Raw genomic sequence first — 25,176 nt, forward strand, 5'->3', positions numbered from 1 at the left:
CAAGAACACTGGAGTGGGTTGCCATTTCTGTCTCTCTAAATTGATCTGTGAGACTGTATTCCTAATTAGCAAACTGGGTATCAGCATCATTTTTATAAAGTGCATACCTTTCTTTTAAAACCTCACATTCTCCGTGTTGCCCTAATTGGAGTCTATTTGCGTCATGAAATGATGTAGTATATACCTCAAGAAGATATAACAAATTAGTCCTTTATTGCTTCAACATTTGTTTGGACAAATCTATCACAAATCTAAATGCCACCCCCCACCAAAAAACAAAGTGAAACTCGGAAAAATTGCCCACTGACATACAAAAATTTACCAGAAACACCAAAGACATCTTGCCACAAAAAGAAAATGAACATTAGAGTTGGTTGTTGCTGCTGCTTATGCTAAGTCGCTTCAGTTGTGTACGAGTCTGTGCAACCTCATAGTCCACAGCCCACCAGGCTCCTCCGTCCCTGGGATTCTCCAGGCAAAAACACTGGAGTGGGTTGCCATTTCCTTCTCCAATACATGAAAGTGAAAAGTGAAAGTGAAGTCGCTCAGTCTCCGACTTTAGCGACCCCATGGACTGCAGCCCACCAGGCTCCTCCGTCCATGGGATTTTCCAGGTTAGAGTACTGGAGTGGGGTGCCATTGCCTTCTCTGGAGTTGGTTGTTAGGTTGCATCAAAAATTGTGTAGGAGACAGGTTCTTCTTACTATAGCATATTTGACCTGGAACAATTGGCCAGAATGAACTAAAAGGATTATATTATGTGGATGCAAGGGTCCTTAACTGTTTTTTTTTTTTTTTAATTTTTAAAAATTTATTTATTCATTTTAATTGGAGGCTAATTACTTTATTGCTTATGTCTCCTAGACCTAGTCTTAGCCCTGCCATCTCTTCTCCTGGATGCCTAGAGGCATGCTATGCTTCCATCCTCCTGGAGGGGCCTTGAGCAGTTTACTTGCAGTCATCTTGTTTAAAAATATAAGCAAGCAGTGGACAACCTATTGATTGATTCATTCATACATTCACTTATTCATTCATTTATCCATTTCTAACAACTGAAGGGCTAGAAATAAAATCTGTATTTTCATTTTGAAATGAGTTCAATACACTGAATTTAAAATTCATTTAATTTTAAATATTCAGGTTCATTAAAGGTATAAGGGCAAGTGATCAGCAGCAGGCCTTCTACATGACTCTTTGAAAACCTCTCATCCTTTCAGTACTAATAAGAGTTTGGGCTTTAGAAACAGCAGCAGGAAAACAAGACCAAATGGTTAGAAACAAAGATTAGAATCTCACAAATGCTTGGATTGACCCCATGACATTTCTAACTGTTCTATTTATTGTGCTATATGTTAGCCAGTTTATTTGAGCAGGCTTATTAGTAACAGACTCATGCACGATCACATTGAGTGTATGAAGCTATTAGCGTTGCCAGATCATTTACATGCAGCAAATGCAGCAGGAGGTTCTCATACACTGCAGTCTACTTTTAATTGGAATTTTGTATTGAAAGTTCCCCTACGAAGGAAATATTCAGCTTCAATTGGACAGACAAAAGAAAACCAATCTAATGCCATTTTTATCCTTATGCTCGATTCAACTCATATTTATTTATTCCACAAATATTGATATAAAACAAAATCTGTGTATATATATAGTTCACATAAACTTAATATGTTTATGTTTATATGTATAAATAGAAATTTAACTTTATATGTGTACATATATACATACAAATAAACTTAATATGAAGGAAGGATTGTAAAAGAGTGTGGCTGCATTTTTTTAAGTAAATGATATTGAGAAATTTTGTTCAAAAGAAATTCAAAATAAAATTTCACATCATACCATACTCTAATTTCCAGATGGAGAACTAAAGAAAAATTTTAAATCATAGAATACTGGAGAAAATATAGAAGCATAAAGTGGGTTTGACAACATACATTTTTAAAAAATTTGGTACATTACAAATACATGATAGTTATGAACAAATGATGTAACAAATTAGAGAAATATTTTTAATAAATATATGAAGAGTTAATCTCAATATATATATATCTCTTACAAATGAATAAGTAATGATGAAGGACTTAAACAGATGAATTAAAAAGGAATGAAAATGGTCAGGAAATCAAGTTATTCAATATCATTTATAATCAAAGAAATACGTGGGGTATTATCACTCTTCCCCCATATTTGTAAACATTTGAAATGTACACAAATAATATTGAATTTTGCTTTCTTCCTATTCTCAGCTAACATTTATACATACTAAATATTTACTAGGCACTTTTCTAAGCACTTTGCATATATTCACTCAATGTTATTTTCATGATACACCTATGAGTTTGGTACAATTATTATCTTCTTTTTATAACTAAAAAAACCAAAGCATTAAGATATTATGTAAGTCTCTCAAAGACACAAAGCTAAGTGGTGACCTGAGGCTAGACTGTGGATGTTCTGGCTTTGACTCTGAGCTGTCAGCCACTCCCACTACTTTGCCTCTCAATTCCCAGTTAAGGTCAAGGTGAGCCTGTGCCCATCAAAGTGTATATTGATGGATGCATCACTTCTAGAAACCAGTTAGTATGGAAGCACACATACATCCACGCACGTATTAGCTTCCAAGAACCTTAAGTACATAACACAAAGGAAAACCTAATAATAGGCAGTGAAATCAGGGCATACAATTTTCTGTATGGTATGACACTCATGTGAAGATATTAGCCATGGATAAATATAGCTGATTTTTTTAAAGCATTCTTACCTGTTTTATAAATTTCCTAAAATGATTTGTATAACCCTTTAGTTCAAAATCTCAGTAAAACCCTATTCAAATGTTAAAATAAAAAATAGTAACACATGGGCTCCTTAAACCTTAGAGGGGTTACAAGTTACAATCACTGACTATAAAAAAAAAAAGGGTTATCTCATAAATATTTATCCCTTGTTTACTTGCCCACTTAAGTAGGCTAAAAAAATAAAACCTAAGCCCATATCATTTGCATTTGACTCACTAATTCAACAAATACTGACTGTGGGCATACTATATGCCAGGCATTCTTCTAGGGATATTGCAGCAAACAAAATATAACAAATTTCTGCACTTGTGGAATTTGCATTCCAGCAAGGTGAGACAAACCATAAACAACCATATATGTGATAAAGAAGAAGAAAGCAATAATAAGACGAGATTTATGGGGGATGCTATTTTTAGAGGATAATTAGAAAAAGACATCCACATTTAGTGACATTTATGCAAAGACAAAAAGATATAAGAGATGAAGTTATTTAAGGAAGAACATTCCACACAGAAAGAACAGTAAGCATGAAACCCTAGGGTGGGAGTGTGCTTAGTTTGCTGGGGAATGGCAAGGAGGTGATACGGTACATGTAAAGTTGGAATGGGGAATGGGGAGGAAGTTGGAGACAAATGTACTCTATGTAGGGCTTTATAGGGCATTGTTAGAACTTTGCATTATACTCTCAATGAGTGTAGGTTTTGACCAGTGGAGTTAAAAGTTCTGACTTAACTTCGGAAGGCTCGTTCTGAATATTGGTGGAAAATAGACGCTAGGACATCAAAGACGGAGGCAAGAGACCAGTGAGAAGACTGTTACCATAATCCACATGTGAGATTATTGCTACTCAAGCTAGGTTCCTATATAGCCATGGAGAATGTGAGAAAAAACCCAATTTGGTGTAGGTTGAGAAGGTAGACCCATTAAAATTCTCTAATGGATTGGAAATTACATATAAAGAGAGAAATTTTAAAAAAATGAGTCTAGAGAGAGAGAAAGAATGAAGTTAATTTCACTTAAAATATAACAACATTTTTTATCTTTCCACATCAGAGTCCTGCACACTTTTTGTCTTGCCCAATTCTGAGGTGACATGGGAAAGTGTCTCCCCTTTGTGATTTCCTAGCACCCCAAGTTACCTTTTTGACCAATCCATGAGCCTCTTGGGGAGGGATATTCTTTTACTGTTATTTCTGTCTTCAGTACCTAGTACAATATCTGGCATGCAGTAAATAGTACATGTAAGATTTGTTGAATGAATATGCTATTTGCTTAAGTAAGTAAAGTCACTCAGTTGTGTCTGACTCTTTGTGACCCCGTGGATGGTAGCCTACCAAGTTCCTTTGTCCATTGGATTTTCCAGGCAAGCGTACTGGAATGGGTTGCCATTTCCTTCTCCAGGGGATCTTCCCAACCCAGGGTTCAAACCTGGGTCTCCAGCATTGCATGCTGACAGTTTACTGTCTGAGCCACTGGAGAAGCGCTTAAATGAGTGGTTAATTAGATGAATAAATAATAATTGGATTTTCCATGTAATTCACCATGACATTTTATTCTCTTTTCCAGGGTAGGCTCAGATTAATAAATTAATTGTATTTATGTGTTTGATAAGATTTTTTTTATTCTAAGCAGTCTTGAGTTTATTTTTTAAGTTTGTTTACCTATATTATAAGCCTCTTCCCTGGTGGCTTAGAGGGTACAGCATCTGCCTGCAATGCAGGAGACTCGAGTTTGATCCCTGGGTTGGGAAGATCCCCTGGAGAAGGAAATGGCAACCCACTCCAGTACTCTTGCCTGGAAAATCCCATGGACGGAGGAGTCTCGTAGGCTACATCCATGGGGTCACAAAGAGTCGGACATGACTGAGTGACGAGACATGACGACACAAGCAGCATGTAATTCTTAAACTGGTCTCCAGATCCTCTGGCAAAGATCCCACCATCACAAGCCGAGTCCAGATCAAAATACTCATTCACTTTAGAAGGGCATGGAACCTGTCCCGTGGGGATGACTAAGATGTTATATATCCTGGGACTTCCCTGGTGATCCAGTGGTTAAAACTCTGCCTCCACTGCAGGGGAAAGTGAAGTTGCTCAGTCATGTCTGACTCTTTGTGACCCCAAGGACTGTAACCTACCAGGTTCCACCATTCATGGAATTTTCCAGGCAAGAATACTGGAGTGGGTTGCCATTTCCTTCTCCAGGAGATCTTCCTGACCCAGGGATTGAACCTGGGTCTCCCACATTGCAGGCAGACGCTTTACCATCTGAGCCACCAGGGAAGACCCTATAAAACCTTCCAATTCTTCCTTTATAGAAAATTTTCTATTTCTTCATTTTCATGTATCTAGGCAGTTATAACCTAAACTCACATTTCTATGTTTTATTCCTAACTGATATCAACTGTGATATCAGTCCTTCTTCCTAATTTTTCCTTCATATTACTTTCTAATCATTTTTTCCCCCATAAACCTCAGGATTCATTAGATAATTCCTCTTAGAAAGAATCTAAGATCTTCAGTCAAGGGATACTGCCCATGTTCCTCAGCCTGATTTCTAGGCGTCTTCAATTTTGGCCAGTATTTATAGAATGGTTCCCTATGCAAGACATTTCTCCATATTACCTTGCCTTTCTTCTCCAACTGTACTCCTCAAATTCTCCTGTTATAGGTAGAGTCCTCTTGGTTGTTTACCTTCTCTGCACTGTGACTGTATTATTATCATTTCTGTCTTTTATTTGATATCTCTTCCTGGTGAGCAAACCTTTGAACTCCTTTTCATCAACCTGAAAGCTGCATAACCTTTCAGACTGTGCTCTACCAGCCATCTCAGCCTATTCCTGCCTCAGCTCTCCTAAATACATGATGTACTGCAGGCATTTCAAACCTTTAAAACTTTTATGATATTGTAAAGTTAATACATTTTTCATATGATTTTTTTTTATTTCCAATTAGACTGTAAGTGCCTTGAAGGCAGAGGATACATATCTTCTTTATTTTCTATTCACAATTTTTTGTTGTGACCTCAGCAGCAGCACATGGTTTAACATACTATGAACTGTTAGTAAATGTGTATTGCCTTGATTTAAGAAGTATAATAGTAGATGTTAAACAGCTTTTATATCAAATTCTGTGTGACACTCAGGAGCAAGGTTGTACATTATAGGACTGGTGATTAGCAGCCATTACCCAAGCATCACCTTGTGACCACAAGATTTACTTTCATTGAGCTTCTTGTCAAAGAGTCGATCTTAGTCTGTGACCTCAAATGTTATGAACCAAGCTTTATAAATTATATAAAAATCCAATAGTGATACCCATTGTCTATTTATGACTTTTAATATGATGATTTGCAGAGTCAGTATAGACTGGTGATGGCAGAACAGAGATTTTAGACTCAGACTGGAAGTAAAATCCAAGATACATGTTTATTTACTCTAAGAACAGGTGATATTGTTTCTCTAGTCCACTGTTTTCTTTTCTGTACCATAGTACAGATGATAATACTTGCTACTTTGTAGGATTGTAATGAGACATGCATGTAAGGCATGCAAAACAATGCCTGACACTTGGGAGTCATCAATAAATTTTAGGAATTATTATTTCTGTCATTGTTATCATCTTTATTTTTGTTATTAAGGTACAACAAGGCCTAATTTAGTCAGACTATATTATAATGATGCAAATCACATTAAAAATAATTGTCAACTCACAAGCCAAGAGAATAAGAATTGAGGATGATGGACCTCCAAAATGTAATTATCAAAAAGCTTTCTTTATGCCTTATTCAATTGTAGAGCCAACCTATTTTGACAGTTGTATGTAAAATAAGGTAGACTAGAAGCCACAAGTTCATCCTGTTGGTAATGATACATTACAAGAATTGATTAAAAATAAATAGAGAAGAGAAGTAAAAAACAAAATACTAGAAAAATTGGAGATCATTTAATATAAGTAGCATTGCATATTATGAAATAAAATCTTGAGGATATCATTTCTTATACCAAAACACTATAATTGATGTATTAAATTATCATGAATTCTCACAGAAGGTAAAATTATTTATGATAAACACTGTTTAAGAAGATAAGAAAACAATAGATATTTCTGCCAAATAGAACATTTTATTGACTTGGAAAGCATCTAGCACATCCAGCTAAAACTGACATTGGGCACACAAACTTATATCACCTCCTCCTGAAATGCCACTAAAATAATATTAATAGGATTTTTTAAATGGGTATAAAACAAGTGGACAAAAAGCTGGGAGAGGAGAGAGAAAAAAGGAACAGAATTTTATTAACTGGAAAGTACATAGACAAGTGGAAATGACCTAGCAGACTCAAGAAAGTTGACTTCTATTATTAGTTGTGGTAAAGACAACTGATTTGCAAATAAAATTTCTCCAAAGTGTCAGGTTTTAGTTACTTGTTGATATCAACTTGTTATCTCTAGTTGTAGAAATGAAAGTGAATTCGCTCAGTTGCGTCCAACTCTTTGAGACCCCATGGAGTATAGCCCACCAGGATCCTACGTCCATGGGGTTTTCCAAGCAAGAGTACTGGAGTGGGTTGCCATTTCCTTCTCCAGAGGATCTTCCTGACCCAGGGATCGAACCCGAGTCTCCCACACTGTAGGCAGATGCTTTTACCATCTGAGCCACCAGGGAAGTTGTAGAGGTACCCCATTATTTATTTATCTATTTTCATTGGAGTATAATTGCTGTACAAGGTTCTGTTAGTTTATGCTGTACAACGAAGTGAATCAGCTATATGTATTCATATGTCCTCTCCCTCTTGAACATCCTTTCAACCCTCCCCTCATCCTACCCCTCTAGGTCATCACGAAGCACCGAGTTGAGCTCCCTGTGCTATTCAGCAGCTTCCCGTTATCTATTAATATTTTACACAGTGTAGTACTAAAAAGATCTTCACGGCCCAGATAATCATGATGCTGTGATCACTCCCCTATAGCTAGATATCCTGGAATGTGAAGTCAAGTGGGCTTTAGGAAGCATCACTACGAACAAAGCTAGTGGAGGTGATGGAATTCCAGTTGAGCTATTCCAAATCCTAAAAGATGATGCTGTGAAAGTGCTACACTCAACATGGTAGCAAATTTGGAAAACTCAGCAGTGGCCACAGGACTGGAAAAGCTCAGTTTTCATTCCAGTCCCAAAGAAAGGCAATGCCAAAGAATGCTCAAACTAGCAAACAATTGCACTCATCTCACACACTAGTAAAGTAATGCTTAAAATTCTCCAAGCCAGATTTCAGCAATATGTGAACCGTGAACTTCCTGATGTTCAAGCTGGTTTTTGAAAAGGCAGAGGAACCAGAGATCAAATTGCCAACATCCGCTGGATCATGGAAAAAGCAAGAGAATTCCAGAGCAACATCTAGTTATGCTTTATTGACTATGCCAAAGCCTTTGACTGTGTGTATCACAATAAACTGTGGAAAATTCTGAAAGAGATGGGAATATCAGACCACCTGACCTGCCTCTTGAGAAATCTGTATGCAGGTCAGGAAGCAACAGTTAGAACTGGACATGGAACAACAGACTGGTTCCAAATAGGAAAAGGAGTACATCAAGGCTGTATATTGTCACCCTGCTTATTTAACTTGTATGCAGAGTACATCATGAGAAACGCTGGGCTGGAGGAAGCACAAGCTGGAATCAAGATTGCCAGGAGAAATATCAATAACCTCCGTTATGCAGATGACACCACGCTTATGGCAGAAAGTGAAGAAGAACTAAAGAGCCTCTTGATGAAAGTGAAAGAGGAGAGTGTAAAAGTTGGCTTAAAGCTCAACATTCAGAAAACTAAGATCATGGCATCTGGTCCTATCACTTCATGGCAGATAGATGGGAAAACAGTGGAAAGAGTGGCTGACTTTATTTTTCTGGGCTCCAAAATCACTGCAGATGGTGATTGCAGCCTTGAGATTAAAAGATGCTTACTCCTTGAAAGGAAAGTTATGACCAACCTAGACAACATTTTAATAAGCAGAGACATTACTTTGTCAATAAGGTCCATCAATTCAAGGCTATGGTTTTTCTAGTAGTCATGTATGAATGTGAGAGTTGGACTATAAAGAAAGCTGAGCACCGAATTGATGCTTTTGAACTGTGGTGTTGGAGAAGACTCTTGAGAGTCCCTTGGACTGCAAGGAGATCCAACCAGTCCATCCTAAAGGAGATCAGTCCTGGTTGTCATTGGAAGGACTGCTATTGAAGCTAAAACCCCAATACTTTGGCCACATGATGCGAAGAACTGACTGATTTGAAAAGACCTTGATGCTGGGATAGATTGAAGGCAGGAGGAGAAGGGGATAACAGAGGATGAGATGGTTGGATGGCATCACCAACTCAATGGACATGGGTTTGGGTGGACTCCAGGAGTTGGTGATGGACAGGGAGGCCTGGTGTGCTCAGTTCATGGGGTCAAAAGAGTCAGACACGACTGAGGGACTGAACTGCACTGAATACAGTAGTGCATATACGTCAGTCCTACTCTCCCAATTTGTCTCATCCTCCCCTTCCCCCTCTGTGTCCATTCTCCATGTCTATGTCTCTATTTCAGTTGTTCAATGTTAGCCCTGGAAAGTTAACTCCTCAGTTCTGGCCTATATTTGAGAGTAGGCTAAGGTACCAAGTCAGAGGACAAAAAGACATGCAAAGAGAACATGAGATGGAATGATATCAGTGCAAGGTAAGTCTGAGATCACAGGCCACATTTTATTCCACTTTAGCTGAAATCAGAGAAGTAGAGAGACTTGGAATTAAGACAGCAGTGGTGGTTGCCATAGATCCCTACAATTCAGGGCTAGAGAGCTCTTTCCTGAGATTGTAGCAAGTCATAATTCTTCAGAAGAGTTCTTCAGGAGGGCGAACTGGATAGATTGTCTTGACTTTTTTTTTTTTTTTTTTTTTTTGCTATTTAAATGAATATACATATGCCATTACTCCTCCTAGAAATGCATATGGTTTTCATTTTTTAAATTTTTTAATATAAATTTATTTAATTGAAGGCTAATTACTTTAAAATATTGACTTTTTAACATAACTGAAGACACAACTGATGGGAGAGAGTAGGCTTAGAAAATGTACTTATAGATTATATCTCTAAAAAAATAGAAAACTAAGGAAAAAGTATTAATTCCAAAGAATACTACTATTGGGCATTAAATTGGAATTTTCCAAGCTAGAATCCTGGAGTGGGTTGCCATTTCCTTCTTCAGGGGATCTTTCCAACTTAGGGACAGAACCCACATCTCTTGCATCTCTTGCATTGGCAGGAATATTCTTTACCATTAGTACCATCTGGGAACCCAAAGGATAACAGTCATTAGCATACACGCACACCCATGCCTCAATAGTATTATTTACATGGTAATAACAATATAAATACTGAATACTGAGCTAACTAAAATTATGATATAACTATATTGAGAGTTGTAGGTAATGGGAATATTCATTTGGGGGGTCAATGAAAGAATGAGGTGCCAATAGTAGTAAGTAAAATGTTAGAAGTTAGAAGTAGCAATATAAATAACAACTTCCCTGGTGGCTCAGACAGTAAAGGATCCACCTGCAATGCAGGAGACCCAGGTTCCATCCCCGGGTCAGGAAGATCCCCTGGAGAAGGAAATGGAAACCCATTCCAGTATTCTTGCCTGGAGAATCCCATGGACAGAGATTGCAAAGAGTCAGACATGACTTAACGACTAACTCATTGGGCATTTGACCCTTGAACATTTCAGTGGGGTGGGGGGGACTGGGGAGAGGTGTTAGAGGTACTTATTCTCCCCACTGTTAAAAATCATGTATAACTCATAGTCAGTCCCCTGCGTCCTTGATTTCTCCACATCCATTCCAGATTTAACCAACCGTGGATCCTGTAAACCCCCATTGTTTAAGGATCAACTGTATATCATTTAGAAATATGGAATACATCAGGAAGTAATGTGAATATTTTCATTTGTCTTCATGGCCAAGGTTTTCTGAACAGTGTAACAGAAGATAGAAAATGTTTTTTTCCCCAACTGCTCTTCATACCATTAAGGGTAGAAACCACTTGTCCTTCGTCTTGGCACTCTCTGGTCCCGCTAAAAGGCAATTAGGGCAATAAAACTTTTATCTCCCGCAAAGACAAGACCTATATTTGAGGGTAGATACCTTCTTTTCTTTCCTTAAGAAAGGTTCTTTGTCTTGTTACTGTCTCTCCCTCTGTCTCTTGCTGGAGGGGAGGAGGGATATATGTGATATCTCCTATATAATCTCCTAATTTCATAATTTCTGGAATCAGATATACAGATACCTCCTGCCCCCAACACACACACACACACACACACACACACACACACACACACACACACTCATGCAGCAAAGTGATATCTTCCACCATCTTGTTGCCCTGTGGGTGAAAATAGAATATGGAGAACTGAGCAAGGTATTCTGTAGGGAAATAATAGGTCTGCCTATGGTACTAAAACCTAATGTTTACTATTAGGATAAAATTAATTTGTATAAGTGAAAAAACTTATAAGAATCATCTAAAATAATTGAATTTGGTTATTTCAAAATTGGTTAATAGAATTGATATCAGTGATATCAAGGCTCTTTTTCTTATTACAAGCCTTTTTATCTCTTTGACTCAAAACTGCGTGTGTAATTTTAATAGTGAACTTTGAGTTAAAATTTTAAATGATCACCTATAAACCTCATTATCTCAAAAAAGAGTAACCATTTGACATTAACCTTAAAATCAGCACTTGTACAATGTTTACATAGCAGTTTGGTTTTACTTTTACTGAATTGTATCTTATCAAGAATGAATTAACCTGCATTACACACTTGTGGTTCAACACATGAATTCAAGACCTTTATGGTTAAAGGAGCTGAGCTCATACTGCAATTATTTAAGTATAGACACAAATACCCTTCGAAGAGTGCTTGGGATTTTTTCATTTTCACTGGGTCAAACCTTTTCTCTCCAGGACCTTTTGCTGCAGATGTAATTGCAGTTTATCAAGGCAGTTAGTCATACACAAAGGATTTCTGAGATGCCAGTTTGAGAAGGTCTGCACAGTATTTTTCTAGCTATCAGCTATATAACTTGGTGACACAAAGATTTTATTCTTGTTGCACATTTTTTCTTCTTAACCTTGAATAGTACTTCTTTGTGTATTACAGTTATCTCAACAACTTTTGTTGAAAAATAGATGAAAATTGTCTAAGGAACTGTTAATACATTTTGATATTAACATGAAATCTGCTGCTTCAGAGAAGGAGATTGCTAAGTAATAAGTAATGTGAATTTCCTAAATTTGCTGCCAATCTGAAGTTATTACATATACAGAACTTATTGCTCCTTGCATAAGTGCGATTTCTTTCTATAACTAAGATATTTGATAGATATTTGACTTTATTTGGGGGAGTCTTGAAGACTAAATTTTGGGGAAGTTTCCTTCAGTGATATCCCATTTTCTCTGTAAAATTTAATATTGCTTTTTAAATTTATATTTCCATGTAGTAGTTGTGATTAAAAGTATTCTGAGAAAAATTTATTTTAAAATATTGTATCATCATTACCATGATTTGTTTGTCAGGTGAAGAGTAGAGATAATAGCTAGAGGGGAATATAGAATAAAGCAATTATTAAAAAAAATTTTGGGGGGGTAATTTTAGATTTACAGAAAAAAATTACATAGAGAGCAGAGACTTGTGTTGGCTGAAATAAAAATATACAACATAAGACTATGAGTTTTAGTTTTATGCTGAGGACTACTCCATGAGTGACAGCCTCTCAGATAGCTCTGAGGAACTGCTCCAAAAAGGTAAAGGGAAAGGGTTGATATATATATGATTTTGGTGAAGGAGTGCATGCAATCAAGCATACATCTGAGTAAAAGAATACTGTTAATCACCAGGAACTCAGTTAATGATATTAGTGCTTTTCTTATATGGGAAGATACAAGAATCCAGGTTCATAAAAAATTTTCTCCTGAAATATTTCTAATTATCTAAGGATTTGTTTTCCCAAAGCACAGAGTGCCTCATCCTGATCTTTCCCTGAATTCCTTTCAGGGTGTATTGTAAGTCACTGACTGCTGTAGCTAATGACTTCATTCTTATGGAACCACATTCTTTGTTTTACAGTTGCTATAAACCCTGCATCCTGTTTCAGTTCCCCCTATTGTTGGTAGCTTCCATTGCCATGTACCTTTTTCAAAACTAAGAAAATAGTACTGATACTTTGTGCTGTGCTTAGTTGCTCAGTCATGTCTGACTCTTTGTAACCCCATGGACTGTAGCCAGCCAGGCTCCTCTGTCCACGGGGATTCTTCAGGAAAGAATACTGGAGGGGGTTGCCATGTGCTCCTCCAGGGGATCTTCCAAACCCAGGGATCGAACCCAAGTCTCCCACATTGCAGATGGATTCTTTACTATTTGAACCACCAGGGAAGTCCAAGGATACTGGCGAGGGTAGACTATCACTTCTCCAGGGGATCTTCCTGACCTAGGAATCTAACACGGGTCTCCTTCATTACAAGTGGATTCTTTACCAGCTGAGCTACCAGGGAAGCCCACTAATATTTTACTATTAACTAAATACTTCATTTTATTAGGATTTTACCATTTTTTCCATTATATGCTTTTTTCTCTTCCAGAAAGCAATCCAGTCTAACATATGCCATTTAGTAATCTTGTCTCCTTAGTTTCCTCTGGTCTTTAATGGTTTCTCATTCTTTGCTGTATTTGGTGGCCTTGACAGTTTTAAAGAGTGCCAGTCAAGTCTTTTGTAGAGTTTCCGTAGTTTGGTTTTGTCTGATATATAATTTCTCATGATTAGACTGGAGTTATGTACTGTCAGAAAGAATGCTATAGAGATGATATGCATTTTTCAATGCTTTGTATTAGGGGTACATGATATCCACATGGCATCATTGGTCCTGTTTCTTAGGTAGATAGACTTTGCTAGGTTTTTGTGCTATAAAGTTACTAGTCTTCCCTTTCCAGTTTCTATTATATAGAAATGAGTCACTAAGTCCAGCCCATACTCATTAGAAGTACAGGTATGAGAATTAAACTCCACCTCCATTTATGACAACTTTGTCTCTTTTCTTTTTATTTATTCAATAAATTTATTTATTTAATAAATACAGACTCATGTATGTTTATTTTACAATTTAGGTTATAATCCAACACTACATTTCCCCCTAACTTTGGCCATTAAGAGCTCTTTCAAGATTTGCTCAATGTCTTCTTAACATGGCCAAATGGAGTTACTTTTTAAGCACTTTCTTACTTTGTGATACTTCTAGACACTCTAGGCCCTTGTTATATTTTTACTGTTCAACTCTACCCTCAAGGAAGAAGCCCTGGTTTCTTGAAATGGAGAACGGTACTAAAAACCAAAATCTGAGAATTGGGTATAAAATGATTGTTTTAAAAGAATATGGACAATAAGTACATTTGGTTAAGAGAGAAAAGTTGCAGTGTAGGAGACTAAAATAATAAAATGGTACAACTGAAGATATAAACAATAGGTAATAGGAATTAAGAGATAGCAAAAATAGACGGGGAGACATTAAGTAAAAGGGATCACTCATGTTTCTGATATTTAAGGGAAGAATGAGTGAGTCAGACATAGCTTGAAATGGAATTGATGGCAAGAAAGAAAACACATATGAAGTTTCCTTATATCTATTTTATTAATTCATTTCATTTCATTTTATTTTGGAAATTAGGTTCTATCCAAAGCCACTGATGTTGAATATGAGATTGAAGGCTTGACTTGATCAGAAAGGATTTTGAACAGTTGATGGAATGATTATGCTAAGTAACAGGGCTTGTGTCCCTTTGAAGTTAGAAAAGCTAGCAGTCAGATTAGTTTTTTGTTTCTCCAAGAATGCTCTGTAGGATGCAAGAAAAAGAAGGAAAAAGGTGAATTTAATGGTGTGATTTTGGTAATGATAGATGATAAGTATTTGTAAACATAATAAGTGTTTTCCAAAACAGAATTTTTAAACCCTGTCACTTTTACATTTTCAGGAAATTTGCATGCTGGTTTACAACCTCTTGGTAGCTTGAGATCCATCCTGGTGGGAGTGTTTATATCATAGGCATTGGAAAAAAAAAACAAATCAGGCCTTTATTTCCCCAGAGATGGTTGTTGAACACATACCACTGCTTTTTCTCCTCTCACCCTACTTTTGAAAAGGTTATCTGTATCTTTTGCTCAATTTTGCCAACCTGAAGAAACCGCCAAGGAAGAGTAATGGTATTCTCATGAAACAAATAGGCAATTTGCAACTTAATATCACTCTGGGAGGGGGCATGGTAGATGGACTTGTTTATGAATCAGTTGTACTTAGAGGGTCAGATGAAATAAGCCTTTGGGGTAGAAGGGAAAACTCAAGGATCTGAGGAAATTCTAACACTTCTCTAGTCCCAAATTCAGTGGTCACAGTCCTGAACTGATGGCAGATATCTGAGGTAAAGATAAAAATTGAGGCTCAACATCCATGAAAAAGCAGAAGTTTTACTTTGTGGTAAAATAAGATCAGTAATTGAAAATGCATTGAAGTGTGTTAATAGTTAACTAAAAACAGGAGTTTTTGTGGTAGTAGTTATTCTATGTCTTGACTGTATTGGTGGCAATATGATTTTATTGTTATTGTTCAGTCACTAAGTTGTGTCTGACTCTTTATGACCCCACGGACTGTAGCACACCAGACTTTCCTGTCCTTCACTATCTCTTGGTGTTTGCTCTAACACATGTCCATTGAGTCCATAATGCTATTTGACCACCTCATCCTCTGCTGCCTCCTTCCCCTCCTGCCCTCAACCTTTCCCAGCATCAGGGTATTTTCCAATGAGTCAGTTTTTCACATCAGATGGCCCAAGTATTGGAGCTTCAGCTTCAGCATCAGTCTTTCCAAAGAATATTCAGTGTTGATTTCCTTTAGGATTGACTGGTCTGATATCCTTGCAGTCCAGGGGACTCTTAAGAGTCTCCACCAGCACCACAATTTAGAGCATCAGTTTTTTAGTGCTCAGCCTTCTTAATGGTCCAACTCTCTCATCTGTATAGGGCCACTGGAAAAACCATAGCCTTGACGATACAGACTTTTGTCAGCAAAGTGATGTCTTTACTTTTTAATATGCTGTCTAGGTTTGTCATAACTTTCCTTTCAAGGAGCAAGCCTCTTTTAATTTCATGGCTACAGTCACAATCCTCAGTGATTTTGGAGCCCAAGAAAATAAAATGCCACTGTTTCTAATTTTTTCCCATCTATTTGCCATGAAGTGATGGGACAGGATGCCATGATCTTAGATTTTTGAATGTTGAGTTTTAAGCTAGCCTTTTTGCTCTCCTCTTTCACCCTCACCAAGAGGCTCTTTACTTCCTCTTGACTTTCTGCCATCAGAGTGGTTATCATCTGCATATCTGAGGCTATTGATATTTCTCCTGGTAATCTTGATTTCAAATTGTTATTCATCCAGCCTGGCATTTTGCATGATATACTCTGCATATAAGTTAAAATAAGCAAGATGATGATATACAGCCTTGTTCTATACCTTTCCCAATTTGAAATCAGTCAATTGTTCCATGTCCAAGTCTAACTGTTGCTTCTTGACCTGCATACAGGTTTCTCAGGAGGAAGGTAAGGTGGTCTGGTATTCCCATCTCCTTAAGAATTTTCCAGTTTGTTGTGATCCACAAGGTTATTCCATTATCTCGATTGTGTTTGTGGCAACATGACTACAGCTGTCCAAATTCATATAACTGTCCAGCTACCAAGGTGAATTTTACTATATGTGAATTTTATCTTAAACCTATTTGGAAATAATAAAACATGGGCAAAGGTATACTACTAGGTGATAGCAGATTGAAAGTAGAGCTCATAATCATACCTCTCAAGGCAGAAATCAGATTAAAAATCAAAGAGATAAATAAGCATACTTAATAATCTTAAAGGCTATATATCACAAACTGCTTAAGGGATGAATACTTATGTGTAAACTAACACAGCAACAGTTCTCATGAAGCATAAAAATCAAAACATTCAAAGGGAAATACACAGGAATACAACTTACAAACAAAAGAATAATGACACCTCTCCTCCTGAAAATAAAACTCAAATAGAATATTCTACCAGAAGACAACAACAGCAAAATGTTAAGAAATGTTTGGGTGAAAATTAAAGAGTAAAATTTTAAAATTCTTTCAAACTAATGATATAGTATGATATATAAAAAGTCTGTGGGATAGTAGTAGAACAACCACCAAAAAAATATAAATACCTATATAAGTAAAACAAAGTCCCTCAAAAGAATTAAACACTCAGTGCAATAAGCTAACGGAAAAGTAAAGTAGAAATAAAGAAAGTAGAAAGAATTAATAAAGACAAAAGTTAATGAGTTGGAAAAAATAAAAACAATAGAATCAATGAATAAATGTAAAAGCTGGTTTCTTTCAGAAAAGGTATACAAAACAGATAAACCACTAGCTAATTTATCAGAAGAAAAATTGGAACCAAGCAAAGGTAGGCATTAAAATTCATATTGTGGTAAAATCTTCAGGAAAAAATAACCATTTCTACAAACACACAAACAATTGCAAGGAGAAAAAATAAACAGGGGTTAGTTAGATGGTTAAGAAGAACCTTTTAACTATTTAAACCAAAGAACTTCATTTGATATCTACCTTAAGCAAGCAGCCAACCAGCTAACCAACCAAACAACAAACAAAACTGGAAAAAAATGAGAAAAGTGGGGCATTTGTGCAAACACTAAATAAAAAAGAAATTATTTTTAGGTATGATGATAGCATTTAAAATTATATTTCAATATGAGTCATTGTTTTCTGAATTCAACACTGAAATATTTATAAGAGATGAAGTGATAATCCCACATTGTGGAGTGAAGAGGGAGAGGCAAGTGAAATTACAGATGAAACAGAAATTCCTGAGTTGATAAAATTATTGACAGTAGAAGAGGGCTACATGTAGTTTCAATACATCAGTCTCTTTACTTTTGTATAATATATGCTTATTGATTTCCATAATAAGTTGACAATTGTACGGAATTTAAGACTTCACAAGTTTTAGCATGCTACAAAGATGAGGCAGAATTAGAATGTCCACACATTTGGGAGGCAGAAAATACAGATTTGTCCATAACTAGTCTCACACCCTAAAAGGTGAGCTGACCATACTCAATAACATAGATAAATCTCATAAGCCTAATATTGAGCAAAATAAATTGTACTGTGACTCCAAATAAATTGTACTATGACTCCATTTATATTTCAAAACAGGCAAAGTGAAGTTGTGTTTTAAAAGTTTGTTCTGTTCTGTTTAGTCACTAAGTCATGTCTGACACTTTTGTGACCCCATAGACTGTGGCCCGCCAGACTCCTCAGCCCATGGGATTTCTCAGACAAGAATCCTGGAGTGGGTTGCCATTTCCTTTTCCAGGGGATCTTCCCATCAGGGATTAGACCCGCATTTCCTGCATTGTCAGGTGGATTCTTTACCAATAGCCACCAGGTAAAGAGAGTGATTGTTCTTGTGGGAGCAGTGACCAGAACATTAGTTCACAAGGGGCTGCTGAGGCACTGGTGATTTTGCCTGTCTTACTATTGTACAGGCAGGTTAAATTTGTGGCAATGCAGTGAGTTATATTCTAATGATTTGTATATGTCTCTGTATACATGTTATAATTCAATAAAAAGGTAAGAACGTGGGCAGAGGTGGGAACAGGTGTTCTAAGTTTTCTCATAGCCTCCCTTGGCATTGATATTATCTAATCATAATTCTGGGCTTCCCTGGTAGCTCAGCTGGTAAAGAATCTGCCTGCAACTCAGGAGATCCTGGTTTGATTCCTGGGTTGGGAAGATCCCCTGGAGAAGGGATAGGCTACCCACTCCAATATTCTTGGGCTTCCCTGGTGGCTCGGACGGTAAAATCTGCCCACAGTGCGGGAGACCTGGGTTTGATCCCTGGGTTGGGAAGATCTCAGAGAGGAGGGCATGACAACACACTCCAGTATTCTTGCCTGGAGAATCTATATGGACAGAGGAGCCTGGCAGGCTACAATCCAAGGGGTTGCAAAGACTCAGACACGACTGAGCAACTAAGCGCAAGCACAATCATAATTCCATTACTTCACGTGAAACAGATTAAGCAGTCCCACTCTGCTCTTTAATAACACTATTTAAGAGCAAACAAGCACTGTTTTTGACAAATTGCTTCTAATTGTAATTTTGTGAACTTATTGAAATAGCTTAAATTTTATTTATCTGAGAAATGTATCCTGTCAAAATGGTACATATACTTGAGAGAATTAAAAAACACCGTGAATTGGTTATTTCCATATTCCAACTTACAGAAAAACAGTGAATGAATTTCTGGGTATTCAGTTCAGTTCAGTCACTCAGTCGTGTCCAACTCTTTGTGACTCCATGAACTGCAGCACGCCAGGCCTCCCTGTCCATCATCAGTTCCCAGAGTTCACTCAGACTCACGTCCATCGAGTCAGTGATGCCATCCAGCCATCTCATCCTCTGTCGTCCCCTTCTCCTCCTGCCCCCAATCCCTCCCAGCATCACAGTCTTCCAATGAGTCAACTCTTCCCATGAGGTGGCCAAAGTACTGGAGTTTCAGCTTTAGCATCATTCCTTCCAAAGAAATCCCAGGACCGATCTCCTTTAGAATGGACTGGGTGGATCTCCTTGCAGTCCAAGGGACTCTCAAGAGTCTTCTCCAACACCACAGTTCAAAAGCATCAATTCTTCGGTGCTTAGCTTTCTTCACAGTCCAACTCTCACATCCATACATGACCATTGAAAAAACCATAGCCTTGACTAGATGGACCTTTGTTGGCAAAGTAATGTCTCTGCTTTTCAATATGCTATCTAGGTTGGTCATAACTTTTCTTCCAAGGAGTAAGCGTCTTTTAATTTCATGGCTGCAGTCACCATCTGCAGTGATTTTGGAGCCCAGAAAATAAAGTCTGACACTGTTTCCACTGTTTCCCCATCTATTTCCCATGAAGTGATGGGACCAGATGCCATGATCTTAGTTTTCTGAATGTTGAGCTTTAAGCCAACATTTTCACTCTCCACTTTCACTTTCATCAAGAGGCTTTTGAGTTCCTCTTCACTTTCTGCCATAAGGGTGGTGTCATCTGCATATCTGAGGTTATTGATATTTCTCCTGGCAATCTTGATTCCAGCTTGTGCTTTCTCCAGCCCAGCGTTTCTCATGATGTACTCTGCATACAAGTTAAATAAGCAGGGTGACAATATACAGCCTTGATGTACTCCTTTTCCTATTTGGAACCAGTCTGTTGTTCCACGTTCAGTTCTAACTGTTGCTTCCTGACCCGCATATAGGTTTCTCAGGAGGCAGGTCAGGTGGTCTGGTATTCCCATCTTTTTCAGAATTTTCCAGTTTATTGTGATCCACACAAAGACTTTGGCATAGTCAATAAAGCAGAAATAGATGTTTTCTGGAACTTTCTTGCTTTTCTGGGTATTAAAGGGACTTAAAGCCAAGAAGGGAAATTGACTAAGAATTGTGTTGCACTGGAGATATGATATAGAGGGGGAAAAAAAGTGTGGCACAAAATTCTTATCCTCAACAGAATATCAGTAATCAAGATATCTGTAATCAGATAATAAAGGAGAAGCTTAAAATATTCTGTTTAGACAGAAAAATCTTGACATCAAATAACTAAGGTCAATAGAGTTTTATAAGAGACTAATATAAAACAGGGCTTCCCTTTGGCTCAGCTGGTACAGAAGCTGCTTGCAACGTCTGAGATGCGGGTTAGACCCCTGGGTTGGGGGATCCCCTGGAGAAGGGAAAGGCTACCCACTCCAGTGTTCTAGCCTAGAGAATTTCCAAACAGAAAGTCTTAAAAAAACAATAGTCCCTCTTGAAAAAACAAAAATAAAATATTCAGACCAAATTAGATTTGTACCCCCTCCAAACTTTAAGTCTTATAAAGAAAGCCCGATTTGCAACCAGGCAGATTTGCAACCACACAGCACTATGAAAACCTACTGATTTATTATAATTAGAAACGTTCTCTGCATCAAATGATGATAGTGATTGCAAACCTGAGAAGTAAAAGACACAAGGAGTATTATCAGTATTAACAGAAAAGATCATTTACCCAGGTTCAGTCATTCAAGAAATCCAAGAGTGAATCAGACTTCCCTGAGTTTCCAGCATATTTTCAGATTCAGCGCTGCTCAACTAAAATGTTATTTTCATTTTTTGGTATCTAAATAACTTCTTTTATTTTATGGAAATGTTTTGCAATTTATTAAAAATCAAAGCCAATTAGCTTATTAAAGCTTTCGAAAATAGATCTAAAAGACATAGATTTATTATTATTTTTTGCCCTTTAACCTAGAAATGTGTTTGATCACCCTATGAAATGGTGATACTTTTCCTATAACTGAACACTTTCCTGTTTGTTTATATATTTTTATATACTCGATTTGATTCCTTTTTTTATCCAGTAGTATGTCTGTCATTGCTATTACTTCTTCAGTGAGGAGAAGCAATTTGATTGAACACTTATTTTTCATCTTTTCCCTGATTTGGCAGCTTGTAATACCACAGGGAACTCTCTCTTAATATTTTTCCTATGTCTGTCATCTTCCGTATTTATGACCGAAGCTGAAAATCACAAGCGATTTTATGTTCTTCCATACTGCTGACTATCCACCTTTGTTCAAAACAATGACATCCCTGTTGTCCCACATTTCACTTCAAAGACTTTCCAGAACCAGGGAAGTATGGGAGGAGTAACTTCAGAAGGGTAAGGAACAATATTTGTTGAGTGTCTGTGAGTCTGAGTCTGTGATGAGCATCTTAAATCCAGTATCTCACTTCATCCTCATGGCCTCATTATTTCACAGAAGGCATCACTTTGTGTCAGAGAGATTAAGTAAGCCATCCAAGAGCAAACCCAAGCTTATCTCACTCCATAGCTCAGAGGTGTAAGGATTTCGATGAGAAAATTCAAGAAAAGTCTAGGCACTCATCTAAATGATTTCTAAGCTTGTTCAACCCAACCTTTCCTATCCTAGGGTCGTTGTCTTCTCTTGCTTTGGGAGAGGGTTGAGGGCGGCAGGCACGGTTTTGTTTAGATTGATCAGATCTACTTGAGGAGTTATAAAACAATGAAGTTACTAATGACTAAGTAGTGAGGGAAGAGAGTCTTTGTGAATGCCCCTTCTTCAGAAATATGGTCTAGCCACACTGAGTTCCCCCTTCCTGACCATCTTTAGCTACTATTATCTGATCTAAAAATCTTAGCACTAGTCTAGTTTGGATGTATATTTTTGTCTTGTCCCATTGAGGGGAAAAGTCAGTTCTTTAAAGGCAGTCTTTTTGATAATGTTTTTCTTTAGTATCCCCAAGTTCCCAAGAAAGAGGAATAACTGAATACAATTAAGCTTTTTAATCTAAATTGGCCCAGGTCTCAACCTCTGTCTTTTCAGATTGTTACTGGCTCCCCATTCTGTGTTGTAGACTGCAGCAACAGTTTATAGCGCTGTTCCTTTCTGTGTTGATGTTATTTTGGAAGCAGTTGTAATGTTTGCAGGATAAGGCACCACTCTCCTGCAACTTTTGGAAGAGGCATACACAATTCCAAATGAAGCATTTTAGAATTAAAACCTTTGACTTGCCAGGGAAATTTCTTCATGTTGACTGTTGTGTGTGTGTGTTGTGTGTGTATGCAATATGTATATTTATGGATTCTGTGTATGTAGACATGAAATACATATATATGACATGAAAGTGAGGTAAAAGTGTTAGTTACTCAGTGGTATTTGACTCTTTGCAACCCCATGGACTGTAGTCTGCCAGGCTCTGTCCTTGGGATTCTCCAGGCAAGAATACTGAAATGGGTTGCCATTCCCTTATCCAGGGAATCTTGTCAATCCAGGAATTGGACCCCGGTCTCCCACATTGCAGGCAGATTCTTTAATGTCTGAGCCACCAAGGAAGCTCCTATACACACAGACACACACATAGAAATAGGAATAGGAAGTGTCTGGGTCAGGAAAAAAGAGTTCTATATTGATGCTTACAACCAGATTCACCTTAACATTGCAGCATTGGTTCTCCAGAGCTAGTCCACCCACTTCTAAATGAGCTCTTATGAAAACCTTCAAGGCTAGTGTTGAGTTTCACTCTGTAGAGAAGAAATGGGGAACAAAGGATTTATTCACCAGAAAGACAGCTGCCCCTCTCCCCATCTGAAGAGAGAGAGAGAGAGAAAAAAATGTGTTTTTTTGATCTTTTGAAATGGGATGGAAATGATCCTAGATTCTCACTCACTCTAACCTTTGGAATGTAAATACATCTTTTCAGGAACAAGTTACCCTGGGGTCTACAGCATTTATGACCTGAAGATATAACCAAGGTCTGGGTTTCATCCTTTTTGAATTATAAAGTCCTAGGGAGAAGCTCTTTTTGGTAGTACCTTGATGACTTAACCTAGGGCCCTAATTCAGACTGTAACTGTTTGCTCTCTAGAAAAGATAAAAGAATTTTTATCATACTTTTGGATCAGAGCAATTAACTGTACAGATAAGTGCAGATCTAATCCTTATGGGATGTGGAAATTAAAAATGTTATTAGGGAAAGTGAAAACAAGCATTTTTATATTTCCATGTCTCAGGAGGGCAGGACTTTTTACAGCAGCACTAAGAAGTCTAAGGGAATTCTAATTTACTATGTGCTTTCACTATCCCCCTACTATTATTATCAAAGTTTCTCCTTCATATATAGCATGTTTTGCCAATGGAACTATTCTCTGGACATGGTATATACCTCAGAAATTTTCATTTCTGCAGCTTTACTTGTGATATTCCCTTGATGGAGAATGTCCTCCTATGCACAACTCATTTTTTTTTTTCCCCACATGGAATATGGCAAATTTCCTAACTGGGTAGCTTCTCTTTCCTCTTTATATTCTAGTCCTCTTTCATGGCACTTAATCATGTTCTGTTTTGTATTATAGCTATTTAGATATCAGCGATTTTTTTCTAGACTGTGACTCGAAGTAAAGCTTATAATTCCGATTTAAGGTAATACTGAATGTTAACTTTTGTTTTTTCCAAGCTGAAGGTATTTCATTTATTTATTCATTTTTCTCTGATGACCTCTTATGTTTGTCTTCAATAATATCATAGGAACCTAATATTTTTATTGAAAGATAAACTGTTTACTTTTGAAAGATAATTTAGGTTACTAATTCCTACTCTATCACAGGCAGTCTAAGAACTAAACTTCATAGATATAAGCATTTTGAAACCACATTAGAGACTTATTTATTATATAATACTTAATATAATTATTTATTGTATTACTGTGCTTGTGCTAAATCACTTCAGTTGTGTCTGACTCTTTGCAATCCTATGGACTTGCTAACCTCCTCTCTCCATGGGATTCTCTAGGTAAGAAGACTGGAGTAGATTGCCATTCCCTCCTGCAGGGAATCTTCCTGACCCAGGAATCGAACCCGCATCTTTATGTCTCCTCCATTGGCAGGCAGGTTCTTTACCTCTAGTGCTGCCTGGGAAGCCCTGTTGTATTATACTTAATTATGATTTTATTATATTATTTATTTATAGTAGGTTGGTGCAAACATAATTATGGTTTCAGACTGAGTTTTAAATGATTAAAGCTAGGCTCAAACAATTCTTTATTAATCAAAATAGGAACCACTACAATCAACATATTTTTGCCAATGAGAAATAAGTTTATTCATGTAGTATAAAAATCTGTGTTTTGGGGTTTGATGAGTTCTTGGAAAACTTTTTCTGTGTCCTCCTGGTTGTGGAAGCATTTTCCCTGCAAAAAGCTGTTGAGATGCTTGAAGAAATGGTAGTCAGTTGGCGAGATGTTAGATGAATACAGTGGATGAGGCAAAGCTTTGTAACCCAATTCGTTCAACTTTTGAAGCACTGGTTATGCAACGTGGAGTTGGGCGTTGTCATAGAAAAGAGTTGGGCCCTTTCTATTGACCAATGTCAGCTGCAGGCATTGCAGTTTTTGGTACATCTCGTTGATTAGCTGAACATACCTCTCAGATGTAGTGATTTCACTAGTACTCAAAAAGCTGTAGTAGATCAGATGGACAGCAGACCACCAAATAGTGACCATGGCCGTTTTTTGGTGTCAGATTGGCTTTGGGAAGCGCTTTGGAGCTTCTTGGTCCAACCACTGAGCTGGCCATCACCAATTGTTGAGTATCTTTTTTTCACACTTTTTGTCTCACGTGACAATTTGATTAAGAAATAGTTCATGACTGTTGCATGTAGTAAGAGA

General features: G+C 37.3%; 1 long non-coding RNA gene across 1 annotated transcript in view; it reads left to right on the forward strand.

Annotated features, from left to right (window-relative positions):
- The window catches only part of LOC129659365 (uncharacterized), a 97,487-nt gene extending 73,051 nt beyond the window's left edge, over positions 1-24,436 (forward strand). Inside the window, exon 3 of the long non-coding RNA XR_008718029.1 lies at positions 24,303-24,436. This is a non-coding gene — a long non-coding RNA (uncharacterized LOC129659365). The remainder of the gene's footprint in view (positions 1-24,302) is intronic.
- The last annotated feature ends 740 nt before the right edge of the window (positions 24,437-25,176 follow it).

The sequence above is a fragment of the Bubalus kerabau genome, chromosome 8 (genome assembly GCF_029407905.1).
Source record: "Bubalus kerabau isolate K-KA32 ecotype Philippines breed swamp buffalo chromosome 8, PCC_UOA_SB_1v2, whole genome shotgun sequence".
Lineage (NCBI taxonomy): Eukaryota > Metazoa > Chordata > Mammalia > Artiodactyla > Bovidae > Bubalus > Bubalus kerabau.